The following is a 23,051-nucleotide window of genomic DNA, read 5'->3' on the forward strand; positions in this document are numbered from 1 at the left end:
GAGCATTTTGCCTTCAATATTTTGTAAGAAGGCAGAGAAAAGATATAGGGATGTAGACTAGAGTGATAAGGCAAATTTATTGGGTTGTTGTCAATTAAATTTTAGAATTGGTATAAAATTTATTTGATCCTTTTATTATAGATCTATTATTAATTAGTTATCGAATTACCCGTTTCAAAAATGAGAGATGTTTGACACATTTCAGAGATGTGGCAAGTGACACTTTTGCAAGTTTTTTTATTTTTTGGTATACAGTCATAATCGGATAATAGAGAAGCGTTGGGGCCGAAAAATTTATTCTTTCGCACTTATCCAATTTTTCGCATTTCTTGCTATTTGTGTCTAAGCTATGCAAAAAGGCCATATGAAGAATTTAAAAATTAAATAATGCTATAGTAATTGAACAACATAGTAAACATATCGTCGTTCGCTTGGAAGCAAAGCATAATCTCTCTAAACGCAGGGTACCTTAATAATAATATGTTTAGTCGGGTAAGGATAAACTAGTGGAGGATCCTATATTAGTAAGGAATTCTGAGAATAATATTTTAAATTAAAGAAATTCCTAAGAAGTAACTTTAACATGTCAGCTAAAATAATTCTTTAAATTATGTGAGTAAGCCCTGTAAAATAAATTAAAATCAATCAGTGATAAATAAATCCAACGAGTGAATAAAAGATAATCCAATACTTTGATTTACTCATTCCAAAATTAAAATATTTTTCTGAGGATTATGCTCTATATTGTATACACACATGACATTTTATTTTTCTCTTATTGGTTTGAATATATGATCAGATAAATAATTTTTTATAAAATTAATATTTGAAAATATTTGTAAATAATCATTAGACCTCATCATACCTAAATAATTGCTTTTCCACAATGGCTTCTAGCCTTCTTGGTCCTTCGAGTTTGCATATGCATACTGGTTAAGATTTTATATCCATTCATTTCATTGCTTTGCTTTGTTAGATAAATAACCAGGATCAGGTATCTCTTTATAACATTATTCACTAAACTATCTGCATTATATCCTTTTAGAAAATAAGATAAATTAAATTATTTGCAAAAAATGAGCAAAACTTTTTAAGTTATGATCTGTACTCCCTCTTTCATTGCAGATTGTGTGAAATTAATCTTTTATTTTTTCCTAAATCTCTGCAGCCAACTGGAATTTTAAAAATTGCAGATTAATTTAGAGATACCTTCATAATATGTTTTTTTGTAAATTCTAGTCTCATCTAAGTCATCATTTTTTGAATAAATATTGTTTCTGGACAATTTTCTCATATATTCTTAAATTTAAAAAGATAAATATTTCTCAGCAAGCTCATATTCATGCCAAACAATACTAATAACGCATTAATCGTAAATGAGAGGAATTAATTTAATCATATTCTAAAAAATAATGCTTTTTCACGCACCGTTTTTTTATATTTTATAGTAGAGTATTGATAATTTAAATTATTTTTTTTAAATAAATGAAAGGATACAATTAAAAATTTGTAATCAAAACGTAGATTTTTTTAGGAGGAGGGGGGAGGGTAGAGGTTTTTAAAGTTTGCTTCCAGTTAATATTTTGCCATATAGATGCTGTTTACACTCTTGCAAATAAAGGAATCAATATTAAAATTAGCATAAAAGATTGTCATAACAAAATTAGATTAACAAATAAATTGAAATTATAAATCCAAATCATATCTTCCCACTCCTACCCTCTAAATTTTTATGTAATTTTGCGGACATAGCTGATCCCTTATACAAAGTAGTTAATGAAGATAAATGGTTGTGGGATAGTACACATCAAGAAAGTTTCGGTGACCTAAAAAAACTGATAATTACTCCGCCTACGTTAAATTTTTATAACTCGGATCTACCAGTCGGCATTGCAACTGATGCGTCAAAGAAAGGTCTAGGCACAGTCTTTTTTCATATTGAGGGTGATGATAAAGAAAAACCCATTGCTTTCGCGTCAAGAGCATTATTAAAATCAGAGTTAAATTATACAAAGCTTTATCTGTTATATACGCGGTAAAAAAATTTCAAGAATATTTAATTGGTACGAAATTTACAATAATCACAGATCACAAGCCACTCGTTTATATATTTACGATGGAACTCAGGGACAGTTCTTCCATATCAATGCGACTCCAAAAGTGGAGTTTGGCTATGGGTGCTTATGACTTTACGATAATTCATAGACCCGGGGAACGAAATATAGTACCGGATTGTTTGTCAAGATTACCCCAAATCAACACAGAAGAGATGGTACAAAAGATAGATGGTGAAATAATTGATGACAAATTTTGGGACTTACCAATAAATTTTAAAAGAATAGTTGAAGAAACTAATATTGATATAGAATTAATGGAAGTAAATAACAATATAAAGAATCATGTACAGATAAAGAATAAAACATATAAAAATATGGAAATCGAACTGAGCTTAATTAAAGATTGTCTTTTTAAAGAAAATAGGATCATAATACCGAAAAATATGAGAAAGTATTGCAAGAATTACATAAAGGGCAAAGGGTGCTATGAAAATGAAATCTTGCGAGAGATTATTTGTGGTGGTCTGGTTTATATGCACAAATAGATCGGGAGGTTAAAAATTGTGATGCATGTAATAAATATGCAGACTATCCTCATAATATACAAAACCCTTGGGAAACAACAACAAAAGTATTCGAACGCGTGCACATCGACTTTGCGCAATTTGAAGATAGCAATTTTATGGTATGTGTTGACGCATTTAGCAAATTCCCTATTATTAGAAGAATGAGAAACATAACCTCTGAGTCAACAATTAAAGAATTGATGAATAATCAGCTTATTTGGTATATCTGAAAAAATCAGTGATAATGGAACTAACTTTACTAGTAACTTATTTAAGAAATTTTGCGAAGATTATGGAATTGAACACATACTCACCGCGCCTCACCACCAACAGTCCAATGGTCTGTGTGAGCGAATGATAAGGTCAATGAAAATAAGCATGAAAAGTAATATAGAAAGTAATAATAAAATAGATTTAGATATAGCTTTAGAAAAGTTCTTATTTAATTATCGTAACACACCAAACGCAACAACCAACAAGATACCAAATGAAGTGATGTTTAATAGAACTATAAGAACCAGATGGGATTTAATTAAACAACAAGAAGATAAAGTGAATGAATTTAATCGTAATATATCGTCAAATAGAAATATCGTGATGGGTGACAAAGTTTGGTATAAAACTTTCAAGAAAAGCAGACAAAGGTACGGTAACATGTAAAGATGGGAATTTATAATATGAAATAGATATTGGAAATAAAATTATAAAAAGACATTTGGACCAGATTAAAAAAAGGTCAACGAACATTATACCCCTTAATAATAGTAAAACAGATTTAAAAACAAATGTTAATAATACAATACCTTATACTAATTTTAGAAGGGGAAGAAGTGATGATGAACTAGTACGGAATCAAAGTATACAAGTACAAGATCAGAGTCTTAACAGTCAAGGACCATTCAGAAATATAATATTGCCTAAAAAATTCGAAAATTTCATTATGAATATAAAAAAAGGGTAAATATAAAATATTTTTCTTTTAAATAAACTTTCAATAGCTTATACTATATAAACAAGATTTTTTTTTGTAGATCAAAACTAATGAAATATACTAGTGATGACTAACGATAACTATCAAGATCGACAAAGGATAAACGGACAATAAATGATGAAGAAACCGGTAAGCAAGACAAACGATAAGATGTTAGACAGAGGGCGAAAACTTAAAAAAAAGAGTGAAATGTTAAGTAGTTGTAATTTATAATTCTCCTTTAAACTACTTGTTTTGTTTTGATAATAACATTAAAAATTTAAATTGTTTTATTTTTTACTTGTTTTGTTTTGGTAATGACATTCAAAATTTAAATTGTGAATGACATTAATTATATTAGTTATAAATTTTATTATAAATAGATGAAATTCGATTTTATATTTTTTTAGTATAAATTAAATCAAAAATAAAACACAAAAAAAATAATTCTCGCTATTTCGCAATTTTCAGAAGCACCAATTCTCTCAGAAGTCAACAGCATTCTATTAGGTTTTCTTTTATTTTGGTGTGTGGGATCATCTAATAAAATAATGATTTATAAAATGTTAATAAATAATTATAAATATATTTCATAACCTTTTTCGGGTAATGAATTGCTAAATAACAGCTAAAATAGGACTAATTTATATTTTAATTTATATTAATGGAATCAAAGGGTCACCTTCGGTATTCTATATATCATACCTCGTAGCTTAGAATCATCTAGTCTAGTTGGCTTCAGAAAAATCCATTTCTGGATTCGAACCCAACTGAACGATAGATAATATGCGCTCAACGACTAGGCCACCTACGCCACACGAGAAAATCAATTTTATTTGAACATAAGTAAAAATTAAGACGCTATCTTATTTTATAACATAAAAAATTATTAACGTTCAACGCTATCATCACCACCTTTTTTCATACATAATATATTTTAATTAATCATTTTGTTTTTAAGGTAATAGGAGAAAGTAAAATAATTATAATAAAATGATTTAATGTCACCAGAGATATAATTTATTTAAAATAAGTCCTAAAATTTCGTAGGATAGCTTTATAAAATATATTTTCAAAAGGGTGCTGATTATTTAAAAATTGGATGTTAATTTTTTAAAAATAAGGTGCTAATTGGTGCTCTAAAGTATCTAGCTAATGACGTCCCTGATAAATACCCCTTCTTTATTTACTTTTATTGTATAACAAAATCAAATGATCAGTAAATTTTGACTAATATTAAATCGAAAGCTATCTTTGTAATTGGCGACCTAAGGTTAACGCTAATAAGTCTAGGCTAATATTTAAAAAAAAAATTAAATTTGCATTTTTGTCACATCTTAATATTATTTATTATTAAAATTATCAATCAGTTATAGGATTATTGATGTAAACTTAAATTTTTTTTGTAAGAACATAGACCTTCTATATTATATATCAATTAGTTACTAAACAAAACTGAAAAATCACTAAAAATAAATATTTTATTTTTTTAAATATACCTAGGCTGGGCCTAAAAATATGTTTTTAAAACCGGGCTGGGTTGGGCCGATTATTTTAAATAGCTATTATTATATATAAAAATTAAAAATAAATATAATATATTTTAAAAATGCAGATCGTGCCGAAAACTTTTTTTTTAAAAAAATCCTGGCTGGGCCTAAAAATATATAACCCATGCCTGGAAAGGACAAAATAGCACTAAACCTACCCTCCTAACTCCCACCACAAATAGGTATAATTTGTCATTATAAATAATATTTCTTAAAAAATAAGTATAGGGGTAAAAAAATTTTTTTTTAAAAAGAAGTTAATACCAATTCGGCCAAAAGCCTTCAAAAGACTGACATTTAACCAGCCGACAAAATTTCCTTCGAAAATAGATACCCAAAGTTTGCCTCTTACAATATTTTGAATGCGATTATGAAGTGGCCTAAACACTTTCTGAACGATAAAAGCAGAATACTCCAGAAATTTACATCTGAAAATTTTTTTTTTAAATGGGGGAAGAGAAAGCGTAAGAATATATATATTCGTCAATATTTAATAATTTAAATAAATTTTGTTCCATGGGTAAAATGGTTAAATAATTTAGAAAAAGTTTGTTCATAGTATTACGAAGTATTCTTTTAATTAGTTTAATTTTACTCACTAACCTTTCGGTAGTATATGAGATATAGGTAATAAATATATATGGAAAATTGATTAAAAATTAGAAAGTAAACGAATAGTTTTTCTAGTCTGAATCATAAGTGTCAGAATTATTAGAAGAAGCTATGTATAAATATAAATATTTTAATAGAATAAATTTACAATCCTCAGAATCTAACAAATCTTTAGATTCTTTAACCTGCATGTCATGTGTGATAATTAAATCCCACTTTTAGGCATCATATAAATATTTCGAAATCTATACATTACTTCAAAAAACTTGATCGAATTGAAATAGTAAAATTAACAAATATCCTCGATATCATCTTAACAAATATCTTTCAGCATTCGCTTTGATGTAAAAAATGATATTTGATTTAAAAATTTCATTGATTCGTCATTAAATCTTAAATAAAATTTTATAATATTTAATAATGAACCTTTCCCTTATGAATTATAATGTTTGAAGCCTAGAACTTTCAAAATCAAAAGATAGATTTCTCCCTTTCATGAAACCTTGTGCCTCTGAAAAAACACTCCAAAAATTAGTGGCAATATCTAATAAGATTAACAATGATTTAAAATACTTTTCTATATCTTTGAAATACAAATATCATCTAAGATCCCTAACACTAGTTTTAACAATGATTTAATCGATGACAATAACCCCAAATAAAAGTTGGAGCTTCAACTCCAATTAAAGCCTTTACTTCATTGATCTTCCCCTTTAGGTTTGAAACACCATCATAGCTTTTCCCAACTAAAAATTCTAGGGGTAGATTCATGAATCTAAGTTTGCATATTATATATTTTTTTAAATCGAAACCAGTAGTGTTACCCTTACAATATATATCGATTAATCTTTCACCCGGCTAAGGCATTTTACCATTTTCAATATATTTTACAAACAAAGTTATTGCTTCTAGAATCATTATATGAACCTTCATAATTGAAAAGCATTAGTAGATTCTGTTTCTTTTTGATTTTTTTTCAAGCCACATTTTTCTTGGTTTCAAGAAGAGTATTTATATTATTATCCAACAATAGATTAGAATAAAATTTGGATTTTAATCTCTTTTATTTATTTTTTTCAAAAATGAAAAATTTTCAAAAAAGTATCTATTTTCATTTAAGAAGCAGTTACTTCGTACCAACGCCGTTGTAGAAGGCCACTGATTGTAAGAATAATTTGACAATAATTTACAATGTTTTAAAATCATAAATATAACGTAAAATTTAACTCTCTATGTCAAGATTTTCCATAATAATAAAATCTCAACTTTTTACAAGACGATTTAGACTATAAATAAATGAATTTCAATAATTTTTAGTATTCGTTTTAAAAAAATTTACTTCCTGATTAATAAATTATTTAACTAATCATAATATGTTATGTAGCCATAAACATTATATTTACATATAATACCAAATAAGATTATACAAAAAGGAATGAATGTGCTTTAAATTTTAACAAATTATAAATATTACCGTACAAAAACCAGTATCACCACACTAAGTATATACTTATAAAATTGTAATTAAATTGGAATTGGACTCAGTAACAAATACGTGTGATGAATTAAAAAAATATATATTTCTATATGTTCAGACAATTTCATATTTAAATTTATTAAAAAAATTAAATTAAATTTATTAATGATTTTTTTTAATGTATATATATATATATATGATATATTTAAAATTGATCTTATAATCATAATATTCATTATTTTGATATATATTCGATTTTTTTTGAAAAGACAATTTAATTAGTTTTTATTTTTGAGCTAGAAATTTTTTATAAAAGAATTTTTTAATATAATTAATAATTAAATTTTAATGAATTTTTTTCCCCCATTACATTAAAATAATAATTGTATAGTGAGTATATCAGAGATTTACAAACCCGTGCAAAAATCAAATCTATCTTTACTATGTCGTGAAAATGTTTGACCAGTTTAAAAATCTCACGATAGATCGTATAAATATTTATTGGCATCTCATATATCAAATTTTGTTAAAAATAATTTATAAAAATAAATATATTATTTAAAATGACCAAATTTTAAAAACCCGAAATAGAATATAAAAAACATTCCATTTAATAGAGTAAATGGAAATTGTATTAAAAAGAATCCAAACCAGCCCTGAAATATTTTGAAATATCACAGAAACGATACTTTGTAATATATAGTATATTTATCTTGTTACATTTTATATATCGGCATTGGATACATTTTTATAACTTTTATTTTAAATTATTTTCTATCTTTTATACAAATTAAAAATATAAAATAATATTTTTCGTCTACAGGTGTAATAAATTGCGATCTTTCCAGATTTATGCTATATATATTGATATCCACCATAAAATATACAATCTTTATAATGTTTAGTTTTCTTAAAAATATAAATTAATATATGTGAATTAAATAATATATACTTTAATTTCTAAATTTATAAGCTTTGATATTTGTTGTGATTTCTCTCTAACTTCTTGAATCTTCATAGTTACTTGAATTAACTAACAATATTTTTGGGAATCAATATTAAAATAATTTACAATATATTTAAAAATCTATAAAATTAACTAAATATATTTAAAATATTAAATAAACTTGTAATATATTTAAAAATTTTTAAAATTAACTTACTTAGAAATTTTGGGAATCAATATTAAAATAACTTTTATATTTAAAACATAAAATTAACTATAATTATATTTTAAATATAAAATTAACTATAAATATATTTAAAATATTAAATAAACTTATAATATATTTAAAAAATTTTAAAATTAACTTATTTAGAAATTTTGGGAATCAATATTTAAATAACCTATATTATATTTAAAATAAAAAATTAACTATAATTATATTTAAAATATAAAATTAACTATAAATATATTTAAAATATTAAATAAACTTATAATATATTTAAAAATTTATAATTAACTTACTTAGGAATTTTGGGAATCAATGGAAAAATTTAAGTTTTAGCAAAACGACAAAACACCTAATTAAAAAAAATAATACGAACTAGAGGGACGATACCAAATTTTGCACTAATATTTTCGAAAATTAATAAAATAATGGAAATTTTAAAAGTTTAGCAAATTCTAAGAATTAATACTTAATGTTATATAGTGTATAAAATAAAGTAATAATATATATTTGTTAAATTAATTTATATTTACATTTATTTTAATTTTACATTTGATAAAATGGAAAAGTCATGATGAAGTTTATATAAATAAAGTTGAAGTCTACCAACAATCCTCGGCATCGCTTACAATAATGAGAGTGGCGCCTTTGGACATGACAGTTAAACCTGAGACCGACAGCCGACAGATAATGTAATTCAACTGGTCAAGATTTCTACATTAAAAGGCTTTGAGAAATTTGCAACCGTTCCCTGCAAAGATGGAAAAGATTAGAGAATGGTCCTCGGTTCGCCTCGATTTAAAATATGCAACAGGTTGCCAACTATATGTTATTAACATGAAATAAAATTTTAAAATCTCTATATTTTTAGGATGCATTGAAACCGTATTGGTAAAAGATGTTTTATAATAATTATTTTTTAATAAGCTAAAGAGTTAACTAAATTTATATATATTTTTTGTTGAATTCTCGTTAAATATATTATTTTACACTTAATTGATCATACTATTATTGCTTATTAAGCCAACCCATTAAAATTTTAACGTTTTTTTTGAATTTCAAGCTAATATTTTGATTAATATTATTTGAAATTAAAGTACAATATGGTTATTTTTTTGTAGTATAAGAGCTGTCTAACTAAAATATGAAACTATAAATAATATAGTAAATTCACAAAAAAATTAAAAAGTTATTAATGATATAATTAAATTACAAACGACATATTTGATTTATAAAACGGTTATTTTAGGTATAGATACTCATACAGAGATATAAGCGCTCTTGTCATTGTGAAAAAAGTGAAAAAATTAGATATAGATAATGTAATGAAAATGTGAAGGCCGGAAAATTCGTATAAAAATTTTTTATCGGTGGGGTAGACCTGTAAAATTTTAGCGGGCCAGGAAACTTGTTCATAAATCTTAACAGGGGGCTGTAATTGCAGATCTCCAATTCTTACACATAAACCATTCGTTTTTAACAATTGAAAAATAGTGCTTTTTTTCGGCAGGGTTACACACTCTTTAATAATATAGGCTACTTTAACTTTCGGTGTATTGCTAAAAGCCTGAAAGAATCTCTTTACTTATGATAAAGACTTCTTACCGTAATTATTCGCTCTAACTATCTTAACTTTATATCTTCCAGCGTATAATCTATCATATTTCTTCCAAAATTACCAACCTCTCTTTCATAGATTCCCTTTGCTACTTTCATGATATTTTCATAAATTTAATTTTTTTTATTCTAAACATTGTTTACGTTCGACGCTTCTATTAATTTTATATTTAAAAAAAATATATGTTCTTCCTTTATAATGCTATAACATATAATACTCACAGCTTTATTTAATTCAAAAACGTCTATTAAAACCTCATGATTATCTATCTATATATATAGGGGTTGGGAGAAATTTAAAAAAAAACATATTCGAATATAAATACAAATATACCTCAAATAAAGTATACGATTTATAAAATAGACATATTCACGTAAATAAAGATGAATTGCGAGGAAAAAAAAATAAATATTAGTTTTACACTATAATAATTTCAAAAATAATCCTTAAGAAAAAATAAATATTAGTTTTACACTATAATATTTATTTCAAAAATATTCCTCAAGCAAATTTTTTAACTTATTTTTCTTCATTCCCCAAACACACACTTCAACTCCTAAATTTTAGAATTTTCTCATCATTCCTCTCGCACAAACTCCAGCCTCAGATGTAACTTTGATTCTCCCTTCTTCGATTACAAAAGCAGGGGTTTGATAAAAAGAAGGAAAAGGCTCTAATAGAGAAACCACCTTAGGGGTCGAACATCCCTCCAGAAAAATAGTAAGTCCCCTACCACGAGGCCTTTATCGCCTGATCCGACATCGTCTCAACTATTATCATACGAAGAAGTGAGATTGTCATTATCTTTATACTAAATACGACTGGATTATTATTTAAATCAGGCGGTTTCGGACAAAGATTCCCTCGGTGGTCAAACCCGGACATGCTATGAAATTTTTTTATTCAGACATCAGATTCTGACCTTCATAAATTTTAGGATCGGGTTGACAAAATTTAACAGGGCCGAATCTAAAAAAAATAGGCACAAAGCTATAGTTTCAATTTCAACTATATCACCTTCATCTCTTTATTCAATCCCTCATCTTTGTTATTTGCTATCTATTTTTCTTCCTTGCTATCATTATAATCTCAGAATGTTCAAAAAATTATTTTTTTTAAATTACCTGATTTAGTGGATTTAGGAAAATGACCTATTTTTATCTAATAATTTTTAAAATTACCTTTTTTAGTTAATTATATCATGATTTTTAGGTATTTTATAATAAAAATTCAAAATTTCAGGGGACTCTTCAAATTTTTTAGGGGGTTCAAGCCCCTATATTCCCCATACTGCTATAACCATGGGTTTATTGTTTTAGGAATAACTACAAGCAAAACAACATTTGAATATTTTTTTAAAACAATATTTTATAAATAAGATCATTTATTGTATTGAATATTGTATCTTCTTTCTATAAAAATATTTTCCTAAATAAAATATTGTTACGTAATAATAAAGTAAAATATTATAATATAATATTTATATAAATATAAACAACAAATAATAATTTCAATTATATTATAAATCTGGCTTTATTTATTTAAAATTGATTTATACAAATCAGAGTTGTTAAAGAAGCGCGCTATCTTTTTTGGTAGCTATAGCTAATAGTCGCTACTTTTTTTAAAATTATTTAATTTTTTAGCGCGCTACTTTTTTTAAAAGTAGCTAAAAAAATATAATGAATGTAAGTATAAACATGAAAATTTAAATATAATATCATAATTAATTATAATTTTTATAATTTAAATATATTTTCAATTTTTAATTTATATTTTCAATCTGTGTTAATAATCTAAAATGGCATCGCCCATGGATATCCAAATCCTTGAAAGTGATTCAGACATGGAAGATTCAATGGAAGAAAATGTACTTAATAGCTCTAATAACGATTTCCCATTCCCTAGATTTGAAAAATTTTTTAAAATAAATATTAAAACAAAATCTCGATTCAAATTCCTGTGAAAATGTAAAAAAAAATATATCATCAAATCAATCGAGTAGCTATAACCTGAAGAAACACCTAAAGGTAAATTGTTATTTTTACATTATAATATTATTTATTTTATTAGACTGTTCACGCCAATTGCTATAAGGAAATAGTGAAACATATAAAAAATTTTGGTATAGGAGAATCTTCATTCAAAAAGACAAATACTATCCAAACCAAATTAACTGATAATTAACATGCCAATATTTCACAAAAATTGGCTGATAAAGTAATTGTTGATTTTATTATTGACACAGTTCAGCCGTTGTCCTTGGTTGATAATCCATCATTTACTATGATGATTAAAACTTTATTCCCTGGCACAACAGTTTTATGTCGCCAGACACTTATGAATAAAATAGCCGACAACTTCAAAGTGATGAAAGATGCTCTAATAGTAGAGTTATCAGATGTATCTTATGTATGTACCACGGCAGATAGTTGGACACATAACAGAAGTTAAAAACTTATTTATATTTATAAATTGATCTGATTAAATATTTTTAGAGCCTATTTGGGAAGAAGAGGAAATAGGTGTTGATGCCAATGATATTAATGAGATCTTAGAAGAAGGTTTAAATTATTTTATAATACATGTTAATCTAATCAATATTCTATAGGATCTTCAAAACTCCACAATGTTACCCAGCCATCAGAGATGCTCCTGTCATAATTTAAATTTGATAGCAACAGTAGATGCTGAAGGAGCTTTAAATGATGAAGATTTTAAAAGGGTGTCAAGATCGACATTTTATAAATATCAAACTTTATGGAATAAGCAGAACAAATCTCCTAAAAGTTCTGACATGTTTAAAAAAAAATTAGGGAGGTAATTATTAACCCCTAATCGTACAAGATGGAATTCTGTATACCAAGCAATAAAACTAATCGCTTTTTTTCTGGAGGAAAGAAGATTAGAGATTAATTATCTCTGTGATCTTGTTGAAATTGAATATATTAACGATGAAGAGCATACTTTTATAAAAGAGTATACAGAAGTAATTCTAATTAATAATGATTCATTTCCATATCATTTTAATTTTTTAGGTTATGCAATATGTTGCTGTTTCCCTTGAAATTTTGGAAGGATAATATGGAGATGGGGTATTATGTTCCCACTTTAAGTATCCTAAATACCAAATTAAAGAGATTGAATAATCTAATCTTATGCCAGCCCCTAGTAGACTCTCTGTTAAAAGGCATTTAGAGAAGGTAAATAAAATTTATATTGATTTGATTTTGACTGAAGATTTATTCTAACTTAATGTTTAAAAGATATATTTAAATACTCTATTTTTGTAACTTTTAGATTCCCAAACTTATACAATGATGACAATGTCTTAGCGGCAATGGTTCATCCAAAGTTTAAATTAAACTGGCCATATATAAATTCCGATGATGCCAAACATCAACGCGATAGGCTAATGGCGAAGCTGAATAATCTTACTCCAACAAACATAGATTGCCGAGTATCTACCACGAAGACATCCTCAAATAATTTTTTTGAAATTAAAGATGATTTAATAGAAAATCTAATTGATCTTTTTTTTCAATCAAAAAATATTGAAATGAATATTTTTGATAATTTTTCATATATTAAAAATTTATATATAAAATTAAATACCCCCTTGCCCTCAAGTGCTAGTGTCGAGAGATTATTTGGTAAAGCAAAGCTTATACTTTCTGATCGTCGCTCTAGACATGGGGATGATAATATTGAAATGATATTATTAAAATGCAACAAATTAAAATAAATATTTATTTATATTGCTTATTTTTTTATAATATAAACTAACTATATTTTTATATTTATAAATGTTGATTTTTATATATTATTTATTATACATTTACATTATAAGCAAAAAAAAATAAAATCTAATTTTTTTTTTATAAAAAGTAGCTTAAAAGTAGCGCGCTACTTTTTTTGACAAATAGCTATAGCGGTAGCGCGCTACTTTGAAAATAGCGTTTAACAACTCTGATACAAATTATTGATAAAATAACACTTAAACATTTTTAAATATTATAAAAAGGTGGGTTGTTTCTTTTAAAAAGAAAGTTTTAATTAGTGATCTGCATCGGGCCTAATTTTTCAAGCCCTGCCCAGTCCGAATTTTTTTTTAAAAAACTTTTGCCGGCCCGGCCCGAACCCGTAATTTTTTAAAAATGTTTGCCGGCCCGGCCCGAACCCGTAATTTTTTTAAAAAATTTACCGACCCGGCCCGGCCCGAATTTATTTAAATATAGAAATTCATTTTTATAATTACTCAAAATAAAAGACATATGTTATATATCTTTTAGTTTCAATAAATAAAATCAAATATTATTATTTTACATAAAAAATTCAATATAAAATTAATAAATTTAGATATGTCTAAAAAAAGGTCCGACCAGACCCGGCCCGAATTTTTTTTAAAAATATTAGGCCCGGCCTGACCCGAACCCGATTATTTTAAATAGAATTAGCCCCGAGCCCGGTTCGAAGTCCGTTCGGGCCGGGCCGGACTCGGGCCGGGTACTGGCCTAACTTTGCAGATCTCTAGTTTTAATAAATGAATGAATATGTAAAGTATACTTTAGAGACCAGCAATCTCGATCCGGAATATGGCTCTCTCATAAACCAGTTCCGAAGCGAGCCATAAAAGGTTATAATTTAGAAAATCTAAGATGGGCTCCAAGTAAAAAATTTAAAAATCTGGCCTTATGCGTAAATATAAAAGTACAGTCAGGAAATAGCTCTGCGAATATACATCGATCTGTTGATCTTAATATATTCTTTTTATAGCAAAACTCTCGAGGGTAGCCTGAGATGGAGGTTTGTGGCCTAAAGTTTTAAATAAAAATAAAGTTTTTGAATTAAATCCACTACACCAACACACACTATAGTAATTAATGTAATGTTTATCGAAATTAAATATTTAGTGATTTTCGGCTTGGCCATGGAGGTAGAGATAACCAAAGGCGCAAAGCGATTAATACGCGTATAGTCCCAGGCTAGATGGATTACATTCTGATAAAATTTTAATTAAAAAATTATTAACTTATCATTTATGATTTATTACTTTTGCAATTTTTTGTTGTTAATTAACAAAAAAATCCTTATTAATTAATTAAATTGTTGGAATTGTTTTAGGGAAAGGAAAAGGTAACTATATCTTATTTTCTTAAACCTTGTACAGTTTTCAGATCGTTTCACTTTTTATGCGTTGTTATTAAAACTCGTTTGACAGATGCCAAACTTTTAGGATATCTTTATTTTTAAAAGATTTTAATTTGGTTTTTTTTTTAAAAAAAAAAATTTCCATCGGAGCGGATCATAAAATAAAAATAAGAAAGTTAAGGAAGATATAAAATATAATATAAATCAATTATAATATAAATTTGCTAGAAAAACTTTGTTATCCTTTTAATTAAATTTTATATATATTTTTTTAATAATATATTTTTTAATTATTTCATGTTATAATTGAATTTATATTGAGTATTAAATGTTACATTATATAATAAAAAGTAATACTATATAAAATGAATGAAAATCTTGAAAATAGTAAAAGGGAGGGAGGGGGGCAAGGATAAAATTATTAATAAGAATGATAATGTTTATTTTAAAGAAAATTATTTTTTATTTTAAATAATTATAAATTTTTGAATGTTTTTTATTCGCAAAGCTTTTATTTTTTAAAAATAGGTGATATTCTATTAAGTAAAATAGATATAATTTTATTTCATAGATGACGTTAAAGTTTTTAAATATATATTTAATAAATTAGGGCGATTTTTTTTTTACAAATTTTATTTTGCCTTTTAAAAAATGACATTTAATATTGCTACAATCTTGGTATTATTATTTTTTAAAAAGATAGATTGTATATTCTATTGAATAACTCTAATTTACCAGAATTGACAGGAATCAACACATAACTTTTTTGGTTATATTTTTGGGGGTTTATTTTAATTTTTTAGAAATGACACTTTTAAGAAATTCTTATCTCTTGCTTCTAGTTATTGATGTTTGTGCTGATTTTTTTTTATCCAAAATGGTTTATTTTCCAATGAATTCAATTTTAATTTTTTTTAAAATTTTATTTTACTAAAAGAATACTAAACCAATGAAAAAGAATTAAAAAGAAAATCGGAAGGATTAATTATTAATTAATATTTTTGAATAATATTTTAAATATTTATTTAACTAAGCTTTTTATAAAAGTAAAAAATTCAATCGAATCAAAAAATTACCAAACCAAAAGTCATTTTTTGAAGTTGCATGCCGAAAGATGGTTATGCTTTTATCGTGGTTAGATTTGGATTATAATATAATAAGCAATAAATACAACGATGCTGCAGCCATAACTAAAAAGTTAATTATCATAAATCAAAAACTTGCATTTTTATGTTATTTAATTTATTATTAAAAAAATAAAAAAATTTAAACTTATTTTTACATTTATATTTTTTAATGTGTTTTTATTTTTATATAATCTTTTCTTTATGAAATTGCTAAGCTAAATAATATTATATTTAAAAAAAATTAATTTAAAAAATATATAGTTATTTTTTATTATAATAAATCTAATTTAAAAAATTTTAATTTAAAATCTATGGATAAATTAAATTAAATACAACAAAAAAAATTTTTTTGATGTTATTAATATAATAACAAAAAAATTCAATTAAACCATTTATTCTTTTACTCATTTTGATATAAAATGTTAAAGTTCACAAAATTATGTTTTAATTAGTGTTGAGAAGTTGTAACGTTGCTTATTGATTTAGTAGTATTGTATTTATTCATTTTTAGATTCAACAGGTAGGCATATTACTGCTTCTGAAGAGGGTTCAAAGCGTTATTAGCATCAAAAATGACTGTAAAACCTGGTAGATTTTTATCGGGTCTAGGACCTTGATTTAAGCAAACATTAGAATTGAGAGCACCTAAATACAAAAAATATTTGGCCCCTAGGTCCTAAAATATTATAACTTTTTAACTATATTCCACTTTCCCTTAATTAATTTATAATAATATATTCCTATAAAATATTTATGATGAATATGATATGTAATCAAATTTATGTTACTTTTTTTTAGCTATATAATTATTAAACTACTTTTATGTATTATTGTAATTAGATGGTATAAAGTTACATCGCCAAATGATATTAAAATATCAAAGTTAAAAAGTACTATATATATTTATTTCCTAATTAAATTACACTATAATGTTTGTAACCATTTTAGATCAAATTTCAATTTTGTTATGGTCGATTTATAATTAATAAAATCTAAAAATAAAAATTGTATATTTTTATAAAAAAATTTTATAGTGGTTTTTTTACAAATATAAAGAAAGTATAAAAGAATTTTATCTCTGTACTATAAAAGATTTAACTATAGTAGAGGAGACCATCTATTACATTGCAGATACTCAAAATGCAGACATTCTAGTAATCGCACTGCCCTCGTTTCAATAATACTAGCACCGAGGACACCAAATTTTAGACAAACGCCCAGATGCAACAATAACCATTCATTGGGTTAGAGAACAACCTTTAGCTTGCGACTATACTTGTAAAGATTTGTCCGCTAGGTCAAATTAACATGTCTTTTCAATCACTATTTTGAATCGTTTTAAATATTTTTTCTAAAAATGTCATATTTTACACCAGGGACTTCGGAAATGAAACATCACTTTTCCTAAAAATTCTCTACTAACTCTAGTGACCAGAAAACTATTATCTCTGATAGAAAAGGTTCTAGATATATCAGATCTAATTGCATATCCATTTACATATTTATACCCTTATAATATTAGTTTTATTTTAAAATTGTAAATTTTTTGCATTAAGTTTTTTAGTATCATGTAAATTTTAATTAATATCAGGAAAAAAATGAAATAATATGTTAATTACATATAATTTCACATAAAAACCTGCCTATATAGAGCGATACCCATTAAATTAAATATTATTCCGTTTATCCATCAGAGTTCATTAATTATCGCCCGTTGCTATTAAGTTCAAGGCTCATATATTTTCTACCAATATTGAGCAAACAACCCATTAAACATGCTATTATTCCGTTTATGCATCATTATTCCTTAATTATAGCGCGATTTAATTTTCTAATATTCCTTCTAATCAATTAATTAAGTGTCGCAAAAACTTTGCTTAATTGTTTCATGCAAAATCAATATATTTTAAATCATCGCACTATTATACATTTTCTTATCTATTTGGCTTATCGTATGTAGGAAAATATGCCAATATTTAGCTTTATCTCGTTAAATTTGGAGTTATTCCGTTTTTGTATCAGAGTTCATATTATATTTCCTTATATAAAAACCGTTAATTATAAAAACCCAAAATAATTATATTATAAATCATGGCTCTATTATTCATTTTCTTATACATTCGTTTATCGTATGTATTAAAACTTGCCAATATTTAGCTTCATTCTTTAAATTTCGAGTTATTCCGTTTTGTATCAGAGTTCATTATTATTTTAAAATAAAAACGTTAGTTTTAAACGCCAATTTTTTTTATCGCCCCCGCGATTTAATATTTTTTTAAAATATATCCCATCTTTCCTTTTGGTATAAGTGATGCACATATTTAATATAATTACTTCTTGCAAAATTAAAAATTCTTTAGGCGCTTATTAATAATTCGCTTCGCACCTCTTTATCTCAATTTAATTCGCTCGCTTTGCTTCGGATTTTAATATATTTTTATATCGCATCATTTTTCGAATTATTCATTATCGTGCCTTCACATATTTTGATTCATTCGCGCTATACAATAAAACCTATTTAATGATTGTAAGCCCAGTTCACGTCTTTAATTTTGCCGACCAATAACATGACATTATTTCCTTTGTTATTTCACGTTATCCATTGGTTTTTCTTTTTATCAATTTTTATTTTTGCATCTGGATATAGCTTTAAATTCATACATTACCGTATTTCATTATCCTTACACGTAGTCGTGCCATAGACTCAAGTTATTTGTTTTACATTATAATATTTGGCAATAGCTTTTGCTTTATTCATGACCTCTTTATGATATTATAACAATGGCCACCCCCTTGAACTCAAAATCTGACCTTCCTGCCTGAAACTTATACATTTAACAAATGTTGGTGTATTTTATGTTCATGGGCCAATAATTAACAGGTGCCCATTCAATGCTTTCACCTCTTTTCCGGAACGCTTCTCCCATTTCCAGCCCTTTCATAGAACCCCCTTTAAATCACGCTTCTAATACATTTTTCTCAGACCTATTTCTCATACCAGAAAATATCATATCAAGAATTCCCAAAGGTGTGAGGTTACAAGTGGCTAAGTCTCTCTCTGATTGCATCTCCTCTCTATTGCAAAACTTTTTTGTGCAACCGAATCTTATATAATAATGTTTCCAGTTTTGTCTCTCTCATTCTTTGCGGAGTCAGACTTATAGCCTTACAGAAACTTAACATAGATATCAACCTAATAGCCATTGGTTCATCTTTCCACTGCCTTGTCGCTAAAATGATTACATCCAGGATAAAATATGAGACTTAATTTCAATTAGGGGTAGGAGTCATTGGCGGATGTGAGGCCGCTGTACATTTTACTCATCTTTATTTGGAAATCAATCACACAAATAAAACACTTATCAAAATTGATTTTGCTAATGCACACCCTCTCCCTTAACTTATTCTTGCAATCAGTGAGCACATTATTTCCATTCTACATCAAATTTCTCTATTCTTGATACCACTTTCCATCAATTTTGCAATTCAACTCTTAAAAAATTTTCTAAGCCGAGGTTATACAACAAGGAGATCCACTAAGTTCCATTTTATTTTGTCTTGCAATTAATAATATAATTCAAACCATTTGCTCGCCTTTACTCCACGTCTGGTATATAGACTACGGAATCATTAGTGGATCTCATTTGGAAACCAATAAGTCATATACTAGAGATCTGCAAAGTTAGGCCCGACCCGTACCCGGCCCGAGTCCAATCCGAAGGGCTTAATTCTATTTAAAATAGTCGGATTCAGGCTGGGCCTATTATTTTTATAAAAAATTTGGACCGGGTCAGGTCGGACCTTGGAAATTTTTTAAAATATATCTAAATTTATCAATTTTATATTGATTTTTTTATGTAAAATAAAAATATTTGATTTTATTTATTGAAACTAAACGACATATAACATATGTCTTTTATTTTGAGCAATTATAAAAATTAATTTCTATATTTAAATAAATTCGGGCAGGGCCGGGTCGGTAAATTTTTTTAAAAAAAATATCAGGTTCGGGCCGGGCTGGCAAAACTTTTTTAAAAAAATTTCGGGTTCGGGCCGGACCAAGGCCGGCAAAACTTATTTTAAAAAATTTCGGGCCGGCCCGGGCTTGAAAAATTAGGCCCGATGCAGATCACTAGCATACACATTATCAAGAAAATGGGATGCGCTGTTGGTCTCATTCTCAACCCCACAAAATCTGAATTTGTGAAAGTAAACTCCTCCGATCAAAATCCTCACAATTTCAAAATTACCTCTAAGAAGGAACTAACACATCTAGGTTCCCCAGTAGGCGGATTAACTGCAATCAGTGTCTTCCTCTACTCTACTCTTATATCCTTCTTAAGCTCGGTGACCTCCTTGACTTGCTACCCTAGCATAAAATCATACTTCCTCCTTAGAAACTTCTTTAAAATTCCACGCATACTTTATGCTCTTCGCTCAACGCCTATTTTCAAATATTCTATCCCTCTCAGTATTTATGAAAATGGAAAGAAAGATCTAACCGAAAATATTTTGTATCTAAAATTCAATGAAACAGCATGGACTCAAGCTTCTTTACCACCAAAAGTGGTGGTTTAGGGATTAGATCTCCCACCCATCTTTCTCTCACTACCTTTATTTTGAGCAGTCTACTGTCCTACACATTACAAAATGACTTTTCCTTAGATGATGCTATCCTACTATGGAGGACACGCGTTAGTAATGTCCCATCGCCTTACCAATATATAGAAGGATTGGGACAGGCAAGTTATAGCATGCTGCGTTGAATCCCTTTTATTTAGCAAGCTCCCAACAGACCGTTCTCTCTTCACTTCTTTACTTAATGGATCTAGACATAATTTTTTGGAAGTCATTCCTTCCAAAAATCTTTAATACCAGTTAACCAATAATGAGATAACCCACACGCACCTAAATTGTATAATAACCTTTCCTCATTTCTACTATAGCTGCAAAATCCCCTAGACAGCAAAGGAAGACACAGCTTACATTGCAGATCGTGTAAAGGACGAATCCACAAGCACACAATGCAATTCCTTGATTCAGCGAGCACTGAAATCCGCCCAAACACCCTCTATACTTAGACTACCAGGACTTTTTAGATCTGATAGAAACGGCCTGACGGAATCACCCCGTTCCCATTGCGGGGCCATTTTCTCGTTGGGACTTTTCCTGTGTAGAACCATTAGCTTTATCGAACCAAACTCCAAACCTATCTGAGCAAAAAGAACATGAAATTTCCAAATATTCGGAAATATCAGAAGATCCCATCTTTGTCAAATAATATCCCCTACTTTAACCTCCTTTGGTAAGTTTGCATTATCCTTCTTCAAGAATTTAGGATCTCATATCCGCAAGCATATTAGAGATCTGCGAGAAGGATTCTTCCTCGCAAGAGACTGGTTATAGCTATCCTTAAAGCGAATTATCAATCATTGGCAGCCTTCTCTCACAGATCTTAGCTAGACTCACTTTTTCTTTATTATTATTATCATTTTACACAAATTTCACCTTTATATTATTTAATTTAGAATTTTTTTTCGTATATAAATTTTGTGTTTACTTATATTAATATGAATAATAAAAATAATATATCATAAAAAAAATATAAATTAATTTTAATGTATTTATTATTATTATATCTTATATAATGAAAGAATTTTAAAAATATTTAATTAAATAAAATAAAAAATTATATTTTTAAAATTTTAAATTTTTTTAAAAATTATTATTAAAAATAATATAAAATGTATCGAAAATAAATTTACGTATATAAATAAATTAAACTTGTGAATAAATTTTATCCGGATATAATTTTTATATTCATTTGAGTATTACTTACTATTCAATTCAAAAAGGTAAAATATAACCATGAATTGTAATTTGATTTTACAAAAATATGAAAATCATTTTTTTTTCGTTAAAATAAACAATTTCTTATGAATGCTTTTACATTTTTAAGACTAATAATACACTGTACTGTACTCACTCTTAACCCCAATTTTTTCCCCTCTCATCTCATTTGCCGGTTCTCTTGAACTTCATTCTTCTCGCTTTACTCCACTAAGAAAGTAAATGAATTAGTATAATGTTTTTATAGTATGATAATACTTTTCTAATAAAAAGTATATCATTTGAAACCAAAAAAAAACGATTGCCTCCCTTAAAAAAATTTGAGCACCTATTTAAAAAAAATCTTTTCGCTATCAAGCGGCCCCTAAATTCCTTAATTAAAAAGAATAATTTATAGTTGTGGCTTGGAAATTTGTTATTTATAATATTTCTTTCAAAGGAATGAAATAAAAAAACATTATTTAATGCCAGCAAAGAGATTTATTGTAAAGAAGAAATAAAGGGGAAATTTTTTTATATTAAACGATTACATTTTAAAATAAATTTTATATCTATCAATTAACTTAAACTATGATTTTTTTTGAGAAGAAAAATTATGTATTATGTATACAGGAGGAATACAAAGATTTTTCTATTTAAAAATAGAATTAATTTAAATAATATAAAGAATTTTGGTTATCAAGAAAAAAAAGTAATAAAAAAAATGGCAAAAATTGAGGAGTTAAATGAAACACATATGTTGGCTTTTTTTTTATCGTTTAGATTTATGAAGGCTTTTTAAAAATGTAATAATTCCTCAGCTTTTGTCTTATTTTTTAGATTATAATAATTTGTAAAAAAAAATATTTTTTATAAGTTTAAAATAATAATTTTTTTGCAAATACTTTTATTTTAACGAACT

The sequence above is a fragment of the Gordionus sp. m RMFG-2023 genome, chromosome 5, assembly GCF_954871325.1.
Source record: "Gordionus sp. m RMFG-2023 chromosome 5, tfGorSpeb1-WG-v2, whole genome shotgun sequence".
In the NCBI taxonomy this organism is placed as follows: domain Eukaryota; kingdom Metazoa; phylum Nematomorpha; class Gordioida; order Chordodea; family Parachordodidae; genus Gordionus; species Gordionus sp. m RMFG-2023.